General features: G+C 45.7%; 1 protein-coding gene across 1 annotated transcript in view; it reads left to right on the plus strand.

Annotated features, from left to right (window-relative positions):
* The first annotated feature begins 331 nt into the window (after window positions 1–331).
* FBXO17 (F-box protein 17) overlaps window positions 332–17568 on the plus strand; it is a 31834-nt gene continuing 14597 nt past the window's right edge. The window contains exon 1 of the mRNA XM_045570906.1: window positions 332–434. The gene's annotated coding sequence lies outside the window, so the exon portion shown is untranslated. The remainder of the gene's footprint in view (window positions 435–17568) is intronic.

Below are 17568 nucleotides of genomic sequence, written 5' to 3' on the forward strand. Positions count from 1 at the left end.
GTGGGACAGATGTTTTGAAGTTTGAAAGGCGGAGGCGGCTGTGGGCGGGAGCCGGACAGAAGGATTTGGGGGGAAGGGCGCCAGGACCCTCCCGCGGCGGGTGCTCCGGGAGGTGGGACTCACGGAGGAGCGCGCCGGGAGCTCGGGTCTGGGTTGGCGGCGCCCGAACCACGGGGGGAAAGTGCCCGCTCCCTCTGGGCGGCCCCCAGCCCGAGCCCCGCCCGCCCTCCCGCCGCAGCTGCGCCGCCAGCGCCCGCCTCCGGCCTCCCGCCCGCCGGCCCGGGCCGCCCGCAGCCAGCCGCCCCGAGAGGACCGACGGCCCAGCCCGCCGGCCGGGTTCCCTGGGCGGCGCCGGCCGGGAGCCCCCGACAGCTCCCGGGGCTCCGTGGGAAGGGCCCGTGGCCGCTGCCGCTCCGAGCGGGCCGCCGGGACAGGTAGGGACCCCGGCCGGTCGGACCCGGCTCCGCTCCGACGGGCGCCCGGGAAGCACTTCCGCCCGGGCCTCCGGGAGCCGTGCCCGCGCCCCCCGCCCCCCGCCCTCCGCCAGGGTCGCCGCGCGCCCGCGAGGAGCCCGGGCCCTCCGAGCCCGTCCCCGCGCCCGGCCGCCGAGGCCCCGCGACGTGACCCCCGCCCAGCGCCGCTCCGCGCGGGAAGCCCACGGCCTAGACCCGCAGCGGCCCCCCTGCCGGCCGGAGCCCGACCCGCCGACGTGGCCGCGGCGCGTTTCTCCCGCCACGTGTCTGTGGGCCGCGGGCCGCAGTTTGCTGCCTGATGGCCATGTTCCGAGCCTACTTTTAAAATATCCAACTTTTCCTAATGGCCCAGGGACACACAACACGGCTTGGCATGAAAAATTAGTTCTTTAAAAAGCTCTCCCAGTCCTGACCGGTGTGCTCAGTGGGTAGGGGCGTCGGCCTGACGTCAGAGGAGTCCAGGTTTGATTCCCGCCGAGGGCATGTACCTTGGTTGCGGGCACATCCTCAGTAGCGGGGATGCAGGAGGCAGCGGAATCCATGTTTTCTCTCTCATCGAAATTTATAACTCTCTCCCTTCCTCTCTGTAAAAAAAAAAAAAATCAATAAAATATATTTTTTAAAAGCTCTCCGCAGCCAATTAATATTTTTTAAATTAAATTACTTTTCAAAAATTAGCTTGCGATCCATGGTGCTTCGCTTTAAACCTTTTTCAGCTTTTTATTTCTCTGGGAGCTATTTCCAAATCTCTAAAGCAAATTCTTGGATTATTTCTTATTTATCAACTTTTAGGCGATATCCACTAATCCCTTGCTAAAAATAGATGGGGACAGCTTTCTTCCCTCACAGCTTCTTCCCCCTCTATAATCACAGTATTTCTTTTAGTTTCTCTGTTGGCCACTTTTGTGACAAACTAATTTTTTAAACTAGTATTTCTTGTTCCATTAAATATATATGTAATCTGTTGGCTTCCATTTTTATGAGGCCTGGCTAAGGAGTCTGCTTTAAAAAATATTGTTTCAGCCGAAACCGGTTTGGCTCAGTGGTAGAGCGTCGGTCTGTGGACTGAAAGGTCCCAGGTTTGATTCTGGTCAAGGGCATTTACCTTGGTGGTGGGCACAACCCTGGTGGGGGTTGTGCAAGAGGCAGCTGATTGATGTTTCTCTCTCATCGACGTTTCTAGCTCTATATCCCTCTCTCTTCCTCTCTGTAAAAAAAAATCAATAAAATATATATTTTTTAAATATATTGTTTCATAAAAAAATTTTTTTTCAAATAAAATTTTTATATTTGCTCAAATACTATTTTTTATTCAGTCAACTTAGACATATGGTTCACAAACCTTAAAAAGTCTGCCTTTTTTTTTTTTCTATGATAAAAATAATGGCCGAAACCGGTTTGGTTCAATGGATAGAGCATCAGCCTGCAGACTGAAGGGTCCCAAGTTCGATTCCAGTCAAGGGCATGTACCTTGGTTGCGGGCACATCCCCAGTAGGGGGTGTGCAGGAAGCAGCTGATTAATGTTTCTCTCTCATCAATGTTTCTAACTCTATCTCTCTCCCTTCCTCTCTCTAAAAAAATCAATAAGACATATATATATATATATATAAATAATAGAATCTCTTGAGGAAAAAATGGAAAAGGCAGGGCAGTGTTTCAGATTAAAAGGAAATAAGGAGACAAAATCATCCCAACACTCTGTGAGGCCTGGACCTTGTTAGGAAGAAGCAAAACCTTGGGACCACAGGCAGAATGGTCTGAGCTGACCATTAGCAGGCAGAATGCTCATGTTAAATGTTGTTAAATGGGATTGCAGTGCAGGCCTACAGAAAGCTCTCATTCTCTTTTAGAAGATGCACGTGGAAGTATTTCAGAGTTCATCAAGAGAGAGAAAGCAAATAGGACAAAATGGAGGTTCACATATGACGAAATTTTTATGGTAAAAATTTGGGGAACATACAGACAATTTACAATAGAAATAAGAAAGAAATGAAATTATATGCACAGTGGCACAGACCCAGCCCTCCACACCAAGCTTCAAATCCTGATTCTGTCACCGGCTTGGACCTTGGATCTGTTGAGTCCCTCTTCCAAGCCTCAGTTCCCCCACCTGAAAAATAGTGTCTACCTCTTGGGGTGATGCGCAGTTAACAGTAGCTGTTTTGTGAAGGCTTTTTCTTAACTACCATAGACTGCTCACCTGCTACTAACTGCTGTCACCATCCTGCCTGCTGTTGACTCTTCCTCTTTTTTCCTAGAGGTGGATTGTTTTTTATTGATTTGAGAGAGAGAGAGGGAGGGAGAGGGAGAGAGAAACATCCATGTGAGATAGAAACAGCAAACATCCATCAGCTGCCTCCTGCACACCCTCTACTGAGGATCGAGCCTAAATTCCTGGCATGCGCCCTCACCAGGAATCAGACAAAGGACCTTTTGGTGCATGGGATGTCGCTCAACCAACTGAGCCACACCACCCCGGGCATTTTTCTTTTTAAAAATTCCTCAGATGATGCTGATCTCGCCACTTTGTTCCCTTTACTTCCTGAGCATGCCTCCCCTTCCTCTCACCACGCTCCTCTCACCCAGGCTGCGGTGGCTGCCTGATCCCCCCACGGAGCCGGAGGACTGCAGTCCCATCGCTGGACTTGAACTGCTAATCACAGTAACAGGGTCAGTGGCAGCTAACGTTTGTCCAGGGCCGACCTTGCTCTTCATTACATGTGATGTTTATTACCTTTAAATTAGAATATTACAAAAAGCCAAAGCCACTTTGCCTCCACTTCACCCGCACTGTGGCCCAGAGGGCACTGGGTAATGAGAGGGTAATGACAGTGAAATGACAGAAGCGAGAGAAATCCCAAACCCTCTATTACTGTCTGCTATGAAAGATGGTACTTAACCCACTGCATCTTTCCCTGCTTCTTCATTCCACTAATTTTTAATAACTGTACTTTTTTTAGATAACTTCTTATTTACCTTTGTAACTACATTTTATGCTTCACTTCTGATTTTCTTTTTATTCTGGCAGCTTTTGATTCCCAGGCAATATAAAGTAGGTGAGCCTCGCATCTTGGCTGCCTCTTCCCCCACCTCTCATTTCATCTTGTTGGTTATGCAGTTGCTTGCACACTGTCAAGATTGATAACATCTACAGTCTGCTCTGTTATCATATGTAAGTCTTACATGCTTTTTTAAAAATATGCAGTAGGGCCGAAACCAGTTTGGCTCAGTGGATAAAGCGTCGAGCTGCAGACTGAAGGGTCCCAGGTTGGATTCCGGTCAAGGGCATGTACGTTGGTTGCGGGCACATCCCTAGTAGGGGGTGTGCAAGAGGCAGCTGATCGATGTTTCTCTCTCATCGATGTTTCTCTCTATCCCTCTCCCTTCCTCTCTGTAAAAATCAATAAAATATATTTTAAAATATACATATACAGTATAATATATATATACAGTATAATATATATTTATATACACACACACAAACATATACATGTTCTGTCAGAGCTCCATTCCTTCATCATGACATAACTCGATTTCGCGTAAGTCGGAACCCACCTGCCTATGTCATCCCTTAATGAAGTGACACAGTAACAAAAATTTAAAAGGTTACAATTCCTGACCTTTACTTGTGGCAAATAAATAATAAAAAACTTAAAGCACATATGTACATACATTGAAATGATGGAGCTTTTTATATATATAAATAAATGGGAGATGGTGACATAACCATGAAACGAAGTAAGTCGAGTCCAATGTAACCCAAGGACTGCCTGTATTTTTATTTCAGAGAGGAAAGGAGAGGGAGAGAGAGACAGAAACACCAATGATGAAGGAGAATCATTGATCAGCTGCCTCCTGCATGCTCAACACGCAACCCAGGCATGTGCCCAGACCAGAAATCGGATCGTGACCTCCTGGTTCATAGGTCGATGCTCATCCACTGAGCCACACTGCCCAGGCCTATATGCTTTAACTGTATAAAATTTGCGGGGTTTTTTTTGTGCAGCTTTATTGGGGTGTAATTTCCATCCCATAAAATCCAGCCCTTTTAAGTGTACATTTTAAGTAATTTTCAGATTTGTGCTGCCACCACCACTACAGTTTTGGAGCATTTCTGTCACCTCCAAAACACCTCTGGTGCCTAATTGTCACTCTCTGTTCCCATGCCCAGCCCCACGCAACTACTGATCTACCTCCTGTATCTATAGATATATCTTTTCTGGACATTTCATATAAATACATCATACAGTATGAGGCTTCTTTAATAGCATATATACTGTTTTGAGGTTCATTCATATTGTAGCGTGCGGCAGTGCTTTATTCCTTGTATTACTCAGCAGTAATAGTCCATTGTATGGGTGGACTGCAGCTTACTTACCCACTAACTAGTTTATGGTCAGTGTGGATTGTTTCCAGATTTACAATGCTTCAGTCAAGTCTGTTTGGATATGCTTTCATTTCTCTTGGTAGGTAGATAGTCTAGTAGCAGAAGTGCTAGGTTTCAATATAAGTTTATGTTTAACTTTTTTTTTTTAACATTCAACTTTAAAGGAACTGCCGGTTTTACAAAGTGGCTATACTACTTTATGTTCCTGCCAGCAATGTGTGAGGGTCTGGATTCTCCATGTCCTCACCAACCTTTTGAACATCAGCCATTCTAAGTAGGCATGAAGGCGTGTCTCACTTTTTAAATATATGTTTATTGATTTCAGAGAGACACAGAAATATCAATGATGAGAGAGAATCATTGATCGGGTGCCTGCAGCCTAGGCATATGCCCTGAGCGGGAATCGAACCATGATCTCTTGGTGCATAGGTGCATCATTTTTATTTTAATTAGCATTTCCTTAATGACTAATGATGTTGAGCATCTTTTCATGTGTTTACTAATCATTTGTATATCTTCATTGGTGAAATGTCTGTTCAAATTCTTAATTGGTTTGTCTTATTGAATTTTAAGTGCTCTTTACATATTCTAGGTACAGTCCTTTCTCAGATATATGATTTGCAAATATTTTCTGCCAACCCATAGCTCATCTTTTCTTTTTCTTAAAAGTGTCTTTTTGAAGTGCAGAAGTTTTCAGTTGTTGTTGTTGTTGTTGTTTTTAATATATTTTATTGATTTTACACAGAGAGGAATTGAGAGGGACAGAGAGTTAGAAACATCGATGAGAGAGAAATATCGACCAGCTGCCTCGTGCACACCCCACACTGGGGATGTGCCCGCAACTAAGGTACATGCCCTTGACCGGAATCGAACCCAGGATCTTCCAGTCCGTAGGCCGACACTCTATCCACTGAGCCAACCCGGTCCCGGCAGAAGTTTTCAGTTTTGATGACGTTTAATTAATTAATGTTTTTCTTTTAATAATCTGGAGGTCCGTTGCACGAAATGTGTGCCAGGGGCTCGGCCCCGCTGCCGCTGTGGCCGCCTCTGCCTTGGCCCCCACCACCCTGGCTTTGTCCTGAAGGACGTCCCACCTGATTATAATATGCTTTTATTATTATAGATACTTTTTGTATTGCATCTAAGGAATCTTTGTCTAACCCAAGATCATGATATTTTCTCCTGTTCTCTCCTAAAACCTTTAGAGTTTTAACATATTTAGGTCTATGAACTTTTTTTTTTTTTTTTAGTTTCAGAGAGGAAGGGAGAGGGAGAGAGAGATACAAACATCAATGATGAGAGAGAGTCATTGAACACCAGCCTCCTGCACACCCAACACTGGGGATTGAACCCGCAACCCAGGCCTGTGCCCTTTCCAGGAATCAAACCGTGACCTCCTGGTTCATAGCTTAGTGCTCAACCATTGAGCCATGCCAGCTGAGCTATGAATCATTTTTTAAAGATATGTTTTTAGCCCTAGCCAGTATGGCTCAGTGGATAAAGTGTCAGCCTATGGACCAGAGGATCTGGGGTTCGATTCCAGTCAAGGTCACGTACGTTGGTTTCAGGCTCTTCCCTGGCCCAGACCCTGGTGGGATCTCATGCAGGAAGCAACCAATCCATGTGTTTCTTTCATATTGACGTTTCTCTCTGTCTTCCCCTCTCTCTTCCACTCTCCCTAAAAATTAATGGAAAAAATATCCTTGGGTGAGGATTAACAAAACAAACCAAAAAAAAAGTGTTGTTATTGATTTTTTAAAGGAAGAGAGGAAGGGAGAGAGAGAAACATACAATAAATCAGTTGTCTCCCATATGCACCCAAACGGGATCAAACCCAAAACCTGGGCATGTGTACTGATCAAGAATCAAGTCAATGACCTTGCAGTTTGTTACAGGATTTATCAAGCGACCAAAAAAATATGCAGGAGTATCGGAGGCACAGGAAAAACCATTTATTTCCAGACATTTCACATGTACTGGTACAGGACTGAGGGGAGACTGTTTCTCTCAAGTCCTGAGTCCCCCAATATGGAGGAAGCTTTCCTTTTGTCCCCCAAGTATGGATCATACTTCCGGACCTTTCTCAGGCTTTGCAAAAAGCCCCAGGTGTTGGGGCCTTGAGACAAAGGCCTGGCCTGGTGTCAGCGCTGATACCTCCATCTGGGGATGGCATATGGCTTCCCTAAAATGGGAGTAGTACTTAGGCCACATGTGTCAAACACAAGGCCCGCGGGCCAAATCCGTCCCGCCAGGCCTTGCAATGTGGCCCGCACCGCGCTGTCATCACTGCATTCCGCTGCGTTTCCATCACAGTGACAGTTTATGACTGTTCAGTAAACCATTCGGCCCGCGATTTAGGCTGGATTTTAGATTTTGGCCCCTTCTCTGATTGAGTTCGACACCCCTAACTTAGGCAGACAAGTCTTGCAGGACCAGATAATTAAAGGGGCAGTGACTAGACCATAGGCTAACAAGAATGTGCATTAGATTAATGGCACCGATTCAGATTGCTAGCCCCTAAAAATGTCTTGTTTTCCTGAAACATCAAGTACACGGGTTAACACTCAACCGAACCACACCAGCCAGGGGTATGATTCTGAATCATTTTGAATTGATGTTTGTGTTTGGTGTGAGGTAAAGGCCTCAAGTCATCTTTTCGCATATAGATTTCCTAGGACTATTGAAAAGACAGTATTTATGCTAAGAGGCCATTGATAAATGTTCTTGTCACACACACACACACACACAAATTTTTCTTAAATAGTTTTTGTTTTTTCTGAAATTTCTCATAGCTTTAATTTTATCATCCCTGCCTCCCTTTTGAGAGAAGCATTTTTTCTGTTTCTAATGCATCCAATCTACGTCTTGGAATTTATTTTCTTCCTGAAGGTATTCTTCCTCTTGTAGTATCTTGTTCTTGTTTGGAGTATCTTCTCAAATCTAAGTGTCCCCAGGACCAGCTTCATAACCTGCAGGGCCCACCCCCACTGCCCACCTTGCCTTCCCCACCCTATTGTCTGTGTCCTTGGGTTATGCATATATTCATACAAGGTCTTTGATCCCTACCCACCCTCCCCTGCCTTCCCTCTGAGGAAGGGAGACTGAGGTTCCCCAGTCTGTTCTATTCTCTGTCTCTGGATCTATTTCATCCATCCATTGTGTGTGTGTGTTTTTATTTTTTATTTTATTGATTTTTCACAGAGAGGAAGAGAGAGATAGAGAGTTAGAAACATCGATGAGAGAGAATCATCGATCAGCTGCCTCTTGCACAGCCCCCACTGGGGACGTGCCCGCAACCAAGGTACATGCCCTCGCCCAGAATCGAACCCAGGATCTTTCAGTCCGCAGGCCGACATTCTATCCACTGAGCCAAACCGGTCCTGGCTCATCCATCAGTTTTGTTTGTTTGTTTGTTTGTTTGTTAGATTCCACATATGAGTGAGATCATGTGATACTTGTCTCTCTATGATTAGCTTATTTCACTTAGCATAATACTCTCCAGATCTCTCCAGACTATCTCAAGGGTAAAATATCCTTCCTTTTTACTGCGGCATAGTATTCTATGATATAAATGTACCACAGCCCAGAGTCCCCAACCTGGACTGTCCTCACACAGCTCCGGTCTCTGCCCTCCCTCTGCCAGAGCCCAAGGTGAGTGGCTGCACAGGAAATCTTGTGGGTTAGCCCTTTAAGAGGGTGCCTGCGTTTCTAGCCGTCGCTGGCTGGCAGGCAGTAACCCTACTGCTTCTCACAGCCAGATATTCTGTCACCTTTCTCAGTTCTGGTTCTCTGGGTGGCGAGCCCAGCTTGGGGTTTAGACCCCAGAATTCTCATTGGGAGCCCCCCAAAGCTGAGATATCCCTCTGGGACTGCAGCTGCTGCCCAGCCACCCCTTCTGCGTCTTCACACTTCCTGCCAGTCTCTGTGGGTTATCAGGGTTCTCTCCCGCTAGTCTTCAGTTGGCTTTTCAAGGTGCTTCTTTTTATCTATTTTAGTTGTAATTCCAGTTTGGCTCTGCGAGAGTCAGTGTAGCTTACACATATTCCGCAGTGATTTTTATTTTTCCCCAGTTCTATGAATTTTAACTCATTTTTATGTTAAACATTACCACAATCAGGATACATAAATATTCCATCACTTCAAAAAAAGTTCCCTTTATAATTACACTCACCCACCCTTCACAGCTTCCAACTGTTGATCTGTTCTCCATCTCTAAAGTGTCATATAAATAAGGTCATTATGCCTCTTCAGGTTGGGGGACATTTTTGAAGTCACTACTGTGAGATTTGGGCTGTTACCAATCCAGCCCCGCTTTCCCCTGGCTTCCTGCTGCAGTGGAAGGGTTGCCTGAGACTCAGCACTTGTTAGCACAGTCTTCACTGGTGTGCTCCGTGCCATTTCTCTCGACAGCGGTCATCTATGTGAATGTGTGGCAGAGGATGAGGAGCCATCAGGCACAGTTTTTCTGATGGACTAACCTCTGTCCTCACTCTGCTCTCTCCTGACCTGTATGCCTACCCCAGCCCCAGGCCCCTTGATAAGATGACCAGACGTCCCGCTTTTGAACAATTTGTCCCGCGTCCCGCGGTGTTTTAAAAAAGTCCCGATTATTGGGAATTTTTGAACTTGTGATTCCTGAGAGCATCTAGCACAGGCCCAGGCACTTGGAGCTGTTACTATTATGAGACTAGCTGGGGACGTGGTGGGAGTGGAGGCTCAGATCCAGGCCTCGCTCTGATTTCCAGGCCCTGCCACCTGGGGGTCGCATTCCTCAGAAGGGCTGCCTTTTTTAATCTGCCCAAAGGCTCCTGCAGACCGGTAGAGGCCCTGATTGTCAGTAGCTCTTTTTGCCTTCCTGAAGGTGAAACCACACAGATGCTTTGAACACACAAATAATTCTAAAGAGCAAAGGATTTTAGTCTTATTGATGATTTTTATGTAACCATTTGTTGCAGTTTGAAACAGCACAGGCACTACAGTTCAAGAGCAAAGAGTTAAAGTGAATAAGGGAGAATGTCAGGTAGAGAAAGCCAGAGGTATGAAAAGGAAGCCATTCTGTCTAAAATTTAAAGATTGACAATACCAAGTGCTGACACGGGCAACTCTCACACATTGCTGACGAGAATGCCAATGGCACCATCAGGCTGAAAAAAAACTATTAGGGTTTTTTTTGTTTGTTTTTTTTTTAATGAAATCCAAGAATTCCACTGCCAGGGGTTTTTCTCATGAGGAAAGAAAACATGTGTCCACACAGATAAGCACTTGTGCATGAGTGTTTATAGCAGTTTTATTCATAACCCCCCAAACTGGAAACAACCCAAATGCCCATCATGGTGAGTGGATAAACAGACTGGCTCAACTGTTCATTGGACTATTACTCAGCAATAAAAAGGAGTGACTACTGACTGGTACATGCAACAATGTGGATGAATCGTGCAGACATTACGGTGAAGGAAAGAAGACAGGAAGCATATACTATATTTGTCAGGGCCAGTCAGGAGCCTGAACCCACACAGTAATTTGAAGAGATAATCTATACATTATGCGTTATAGCAGGGGATTGGAGTAAGAGGGATTGGCTACTAAGAAACAAAGAGAATGCTAAAGAAAACAGAAACAGCAGATAGAAGGAGCAGTCACTAATCCTAGGGTCTAAGATAGAGAACTCTATGACATCCCAAGATCCTGATCTCACAGGAAAACCCTTGGCCTTGATTCACTAAAGGGCAAACGAGTCTCTATGGTGCTGCACTTGTGGGACCTGCAGATCCACCCTCTGGAACTTACCAGAAGTCAGTTCTCCAGGGCGCTGGAGAAAACAGTTCACAAAGAAGTGTCTCGGGGGCCTGAGGAAGGTGCTGGCTGCCAGCCACTGGAGAAGCAGGCCCGCTGTGGGGTTGGGCTGGAGAAGCTGCCTGCCCTGGGGAACCATGTCTGGAAGTTAGAAGCAAAGCCCTTTCCTCTTGCAGCATCTCCCTGGCTCCCTCTACTGGAGAAAGTTAACATTACGTCAGTCCGCAAAGGAAAAAGATTGAAAGGGCCAAACTCCAGTTTAGCAACTTGAGGCCATAAATCCATAACTGGCACACCATATGATTCCATTTATATGAAATTCTAGAAAAGAAAATAGAATTTATAGTGACAGAAAGCAGATTGGTAGTTGCCTTGGAGTGGAGGTTGGAGTTGACGTAGTGACAGAAATCTCTAGTCATGTGTATACAGTTGTTAAAACTCAAATTTATGCACTTCAAAGGTGTGCATTTTACTGGATGTAAATTATACACCAGTTAAGGTAATTTCCTTCTTGAAGGTACCCGTTTTGTAAACAGGACTCCTGTCCAAATATATGGGAAGACATGCATATGTGCGCACACACAGCGGAAATGCACCCCAAATCTCACCACTTGCACTGGTGAACGTGTCTCCAGGGGGTACTGCTGGACATTGCCTTGGTGGCTTGCTCACTTATTCTCCCTCAGGAGTTCAAGTTCAACATGGGTGAACTTGACAAAGTTTAGGTACTGACTTCCCTCTCCCATTTTCCCTGTCCCCACAATGAATCCAAGGAGGGCACCATAGGTTCCTTTCGTTGTTGTTAATTCTTACCCGAGGATATTTTCCATTGATTTTTAGAGAGAGTAGAAGAGAGAAACATCAACGTGAGAGAAACACATTGATTGGTTGCCTCCTGCATGAGCCCTGACCAGGGAGGAACTTGCAACCAAGGCATGTTCCCTTGATCAGAATTGAACCTGAGACCCTGTGGTCCACAGGCCAACACTATCCGCCGAGCTAAACTGGCTAGGGCGGTTCCTAATGATTTTAGATTTTCAAGTCCTTAAACTAAGAGCTAAAACTTATTCATTGTTTTATTACCATTGGGTTTTATTCCTTGAGTCCTGGGCAGGTTTAGGCACATTTGTCCTTTTCACTGCTCCTATCAACCCTTTGAAGTAGGGCAATAGTTATCCCTGTATTACAGACCAGACTTGGAAGTCCGCAGCATACCTACCTGAGAGACAGCCTGTCCAGGAAGAGGCAGAACTGGGACTTGCACCCACATCATCTGCGCCCACAGTGGGAGCTTCTGACAGCACCTCTCCTGCTGGGCAGTAACCCAGGCCCTAACCCTCAGATGCTGCCTGCCCTCTGCAGAAGGGCCCTATAGGCTTTAGAACATTGAATCTTCACCAGTTGGATCTTTCAACCCTATGATTTTATTATGAAAATTGTCAAGCATACAGAAAGTTTAAATAATTATACAGTGAATAGACACTCCTAAGGGAGGGGAGACAATGATAATGACAGTGAGTATTTTTTAGCCTAATATAACAATTCATAGTAAGATTTTTTACTCTTCCAAATTTGTAAAACAAAATAGTGAAATGACATTTTAAGTACTAAAATATATAAATACCACATCAAGTAAAAACATTGATAAATATCTGAGTTACATATAAGTTATTCTATAACAGTTGATCAAATTAATAAAATACTTAAAAATTAATTGAAATAAAATTGTAAAACTTAATGAAATTAAGTGAAAGCAATCCTGAAAATTAAAGTTTAATGAATTATGAGCCTTGAAAATTAAATTGTATTAATTGTATAAAAGCGTATACTCTGGGAAAAGTATCTTCTTGCTGGAGAGACCAGGTGGAGGTGGAAAAATATAGTCTCCGCCCTAGCTGTTGTGGCTCAGTGGATAGAGCGTCGGCCTGCAGACTGAAGGGTCCCAGGTTCGATTCCAGTCAAGGGCACACGCCCAGGTTGCGGGCTCGATCCCTGGTGGGGAGCTTGCCTGAGGCAGCCATTGATGTTTCTCTCATCATCAATATTTCTATCTCTTCCTTTCTAAAATAAATAAAAATGTATTTTAAAAAATAAAATATAGTCTCCCTACCCCAGGCGTTTGACAAAGGACTGAGTAAGCCTCCAGGTGACACGGCCCCAGGCTCTGCCCGAGGGCAGCTGCATGGCAGCCCTCAGAACTGCTTAGCTGAGCTCAGTTGGTCCCCAGAGCCTTAAAAAAATGGTTATTGTGAGTATCACCGAGAGCAAAGACAAACCATGTCGATGGTGTCTTCACTGAGTCATGAGTTATTTTTGTGCACAATTTCCCAGTCGCCAGAAAAAGGTCTCTGGCCCTACACAACTTGAGGAACTGCTGAGAAGAGAAATAAGGGAACTCTAAAGAGTTTACACCAGTTCCTTTTTTATTTGATAACTTTGGGGAGAGGCTTTTGGACATCTTTTGTTCCTCCATGGACTGTCATTTTATTACCATTCTCAGAAAACTTTTACAGAAAGTGTACAAATGACGGTCTGATGAATTTTTATGAATGTGCACACATAGCCAGCCCCCTAATTCTATCTCTGCCTAGTTTGAAACTTGAATAATACCTGAAATGCTCTTTTTTTTACTTTTCTTTTCTTGCTTTTTGTTAATCCTCACCTTTGGACATTTCTCTGTTGATTTTTAAGAGGATGGAAGGGAGGGGGAGGGACAGAGAGAAACAATGTGAGAGAGACACATTGGTTGGTTATCTTCCACAAATGCCCAGACCAGGGCCAGGGTTCGAGCCCTTGACTGGAATCAAACCCAGGACTCTTCTGTCTTCAGGCCAGTGCTCTATCTACTGACACACGCTACAACATGGATGGACCTTGAGGACATCATGCTAAAAGAAATAGGCCCCTTAAAAAGAATAAATACTGTATGATTCGTCTTATAGGTACAGGAGGCAAAGGGAAGGAGTAATGGGGAGTTATTGTTTCAAAAGAAGAAAAGAATTCTGGAGATGGATAATGATGATGGTAGCACACATTATAAATGAATTTACCACTGAACTGTTCATTTAAGGATGGTCAAGATGCTAAATTTTATGTTATGTGAACTTTACAATTTTTTCCCTTTTTACAATATAAATTTTTTTTTATTTCAGAGAGGAAGGGAGAGAAATAGAAACATCAATGATGAGAATCATTGATCAGCTGCCTTCTGCACGGCCTGCACTGGGGATCCAGTCTGCAACCCAGGCATGTGCCCTGACTGGGAATCGAACCATGACCTCCTGGTTCATAGGTCAACGCTCAGTCACTGAGCCACACCAGCCAGGCTACCACAATTTTTTAAATGGAGGGGGAAAAAGATAGAATTAGCCCCCTGTTGCTGGTGTGGCTCAGTTGGTTGAGTATCATCAGTGCACCAAGAGGTTGTGGATTCAATTCCAGGGTCAGGGTAAATGCCCAAGTGTGGGCTTGATCCCCAGTAGGGGGTGTACAAGAGGCAGCCAATTGATGTTTGTTTATCTCTCATCTCCCTTCCTCTCTCTAAAATCAATAAAAGCATTTAAAAACAATTCATTCCATAGAACAGCCAACAAGTTAAAACAATAAAAAAGATTTCTGATTATAACAACAACAAAAAAACATGCTATTCTTGAATTACATTTACCAGGCTCCAAAGAGGTAATTTTTTTTTCTTATCCCAAATCACAAAGATGGTAAGTGGAGAGAATCGGGATTTGAACCCAGTTTGGTGCACATCTGCAGTCCGGCACCCTCTGTTTCTTATTGGGGACTCCTGGCACCAGGGCAGGCCAGCCCTGTGGGAGTCCCCGTCCCATGCAGTGCAGGTTACTGCGCATTGTTCCAGTGACAGTAACTTGTCAGTCCTCACTCAAGGACATTTCCCCATTGATTTTTAGAGTGGAAAGGAGGGAGAAAGAGAGAGAAACATTGATGTGAGAGAGACACATCAGTTGGTTGCCTCCCACACATACCTGATCAGGGCGGGGATCAAACCTGTAACCCTTCGGGTGCGCAGGCTGACACTAACCACTGAGCACCAGCCAGGGCTCTTTTTAAGTGTGGTGAGTTGGCTTGGCTCAGTTAAGCAGTTCTCAGGGGCAGTTGCCATCGGTGATGGGAGCTGGGTCATCTGAAAACTCGGTCCTGTCTCTAACACCTGGGGTGGGCAGTCAGCTATCTGAGGCCCCCCGACACTCCCCTCTCACATGATCTCCAGTATGGTGACTTCAGGCGACCAGTCCTAAGTGAGCCAGGCAGTGGTACGCTGGAGCGGCTGGCACAGGCTCGTGGGTTTCGGGTAACTCTTATGCCCCTACGTTGGCAGTTGGCAGTGAGCCGTGGTCAGTTGTAGTGATCCCGCAGAAACCAGCAAACCTACAAACTCGGGCCTCTTTCCCCCTTAGCGAGCCCGCTAACCATTTAGCAGCACACGTCCTGGCGGGCAGAGGCAGTACCTTTTGTCATAGGACCATCTTGGAAACTCCTTAGCAATGTCATTTCTGCAGTCACCAAGGCCGGCCCATGTCAAGGGGAAGGGTGTAGACTCACAGCTGGAGAATGGTCAAGTCTGGGAAGAGCATGTTAGACAGGATGTTGTTAGAGCCACTTGGGAAGATGCCGTCTGCCATAGAGTCGTGGGTCTCAGGAAACAATACAGTGGCATCTCCCAGGCACTGACGACGAATGGAATAACCTCCCCACCCCTCAGTATGCCCCCAACACTAGGCAGCAGGCGGTGCCTTATGTGCCCCATTTGACCCAGCCAGTGGTTGGCATCAGCCATATGGATATGGTGGCTACAAGGCACCTCGTGGCTCTCAGCAGAGCATCCCAAACAAGAGTTTTGGCCAAAACCAGTTTGGCTCAGTGGATAGAGCGTCAGCCTGTGGACTGGAGGGTCCTGGGTTCGATTCCGGTCAAGGGCATGTAGCTTGGTTGCGGGCATATCCCCAGTGGGGGGTGTACAAGAGGCAGCTGATTGATGTTTCTCTCTCATCGATGTTTCTAACTCTCTCTCCCTTCCTCTCTGCAAAAAATCAATAAAATGTATTTTTTTTAAAAAAAGTTTTGTATATCCAGGCTCATACTGTACATCACTTGAAGGGCCTGGCTCCTGCCCTCCTGTGAGGGGCTACCCAGCTCTGGAATCCTCCCATTGCTCAGGGATGCACATTCCAGGAGCCAGCTGTTCTCTGATGAATTTCACATCCAGCAGGCAAGCTGGCCGACTTGCTTGTAAATTGCAGCTAATTCTTAAGGCAGATAAAGACTACCCAGAGCAAAGCACTCTCTAGTTACTCAAGCCTGTCTCCACAATCGAGTCCCTAGGGGGTCAAGAGGTATCTGGCTTCTTGCCATGTCCACAGACCACTTGCCTGAGACAGGCTTAGTTCTTAAAAGATCTTAATCATTTTATTTAAAAATCTAACAGCTGACGGGAATCAAGCACTTACTGGCATCAGGTAACAGAAGAAGCATTAGGTCATGGCAGCCACCAAGGATCGTTTTGGCCATTAAAACAAGATGATGGACTCAGTGAGGTGATCCAGCTTAAATGTCACAGTGGCTTAATAAGGGTCCAATAAATGTCACCAGATGAAAATATCATCACTAAATGGTTGCTCATCATCTTTTTATGATGTGTAATAATAATTGTAACTAACATAATTTAGTGCTTAATATTAAATTACTAGAGGCCCGATGCACAAAAATTCGTGCACTAAGGAGGTCCCCCAGACCAGCCTGCCCCCTCTCACAGTCCAGGAGCCCTCAGGGATGTCCTACAGGCGGCTTAGACTCGCTCCTCTTGGGGAGTTGGCCTAAGCCGCAGTCTGGCCTCCCTGTGTGGGAGGCGACGGCAGATCAGGGGAGGGCAACACCTCCATCACACCTCTGCTGCAGCCACTGCTGGCTGCTGCGGCTGCCTGAGCTCTGCCCTTGCAGCCACCGTGGCTTGCCTGAGCCTCAGGCAGCCACTGTCCTGAGACAGCTGCTCTAATTAGCATATTACCCTTTTATTAGTACAGATTATCACTGTTACTTATGAGACCCCAGTGGTTTTACTTAAGCACATTGCAAATATTACCCCATTTCCCATTTTGTTATCACTACAACCCTAAGAAGTAGGTGCTATTAACATTCCCATTTTCAAAAGAGGAAACTGAGGCACATGGAGATTAAGTGATGTACCATGTATAAACATTTTTTTTGAGAAGTTTTATTATAAAGAGGATCAAATAGCCAAAACCAGTTTGGCTCAGTGAATAGAGCATCGGCCTGTGGACTGGGTGGTCCCGGGTTCGAATCCGGTCAGGGGCGTGTACGTTGGTTGCGGGCGCATCCCCAGTGGGGGGTGTGCAGGAGGCAGCTGATCAATGATTCTTTCTCATCGATGTTTCTGACCCTCTCTCTTCCTCTCTGTTAAAAATCATTAAAATATATATTTTAAAAAATAAAGAGCAGCCAAAACCGGTTTGGCTCAGTGGATAGAGCGTCGGCCTGCGGACTGAAGGGTCCCAGGTTCAATTCCGGTCAAGGGCATGTACATTGGTTATGGGCACATCCCCAGTGGGGGGTGTGCAGGAGGCAGCTGGTCGATGTTTCTCTCTCATCGATGTTTCTAGCTCTCTATCACTCTCTCTTCCTCTCTGTAAAAAATCAATAAAATATATTTTTAAAAATAAAAAACTAAAGAGGAGCAAATAAATGGGGACGTAGGATCAAGAGAGGGTTTGTTTTCAGATGAGAGAGACGACACTGTGTGGGCAGACAGGAAGGTCCATGCAGAGGGGAACAACTGTGAGACCACAGCCTGGAGTGGGTAGACATACACAAGAGCAGACACTGTGGGCCCAGGGCAGGCAGGTGGCGGATGGGGCAGTGCAGGCCTGTGG

This window comes from Pipistrellus kuhlii, unplaced genomic scaffold (assembly GCF_014108245.1).
Source record: "Pipistrellus kuhlii isolate mPipKuh1 unplaced genomic scaffold, mPipKuh1.p scaffold_m20_p_38, whole genome shotgun sequence".
Classification (NCBI taxonomy): domain Eukaryota; kingdom Metazoa; phylum Chordata; class Mammalia; order Chiroptera; family Vespertilionidae; genus Pipistrellus; species Pipistrellus kuhlii.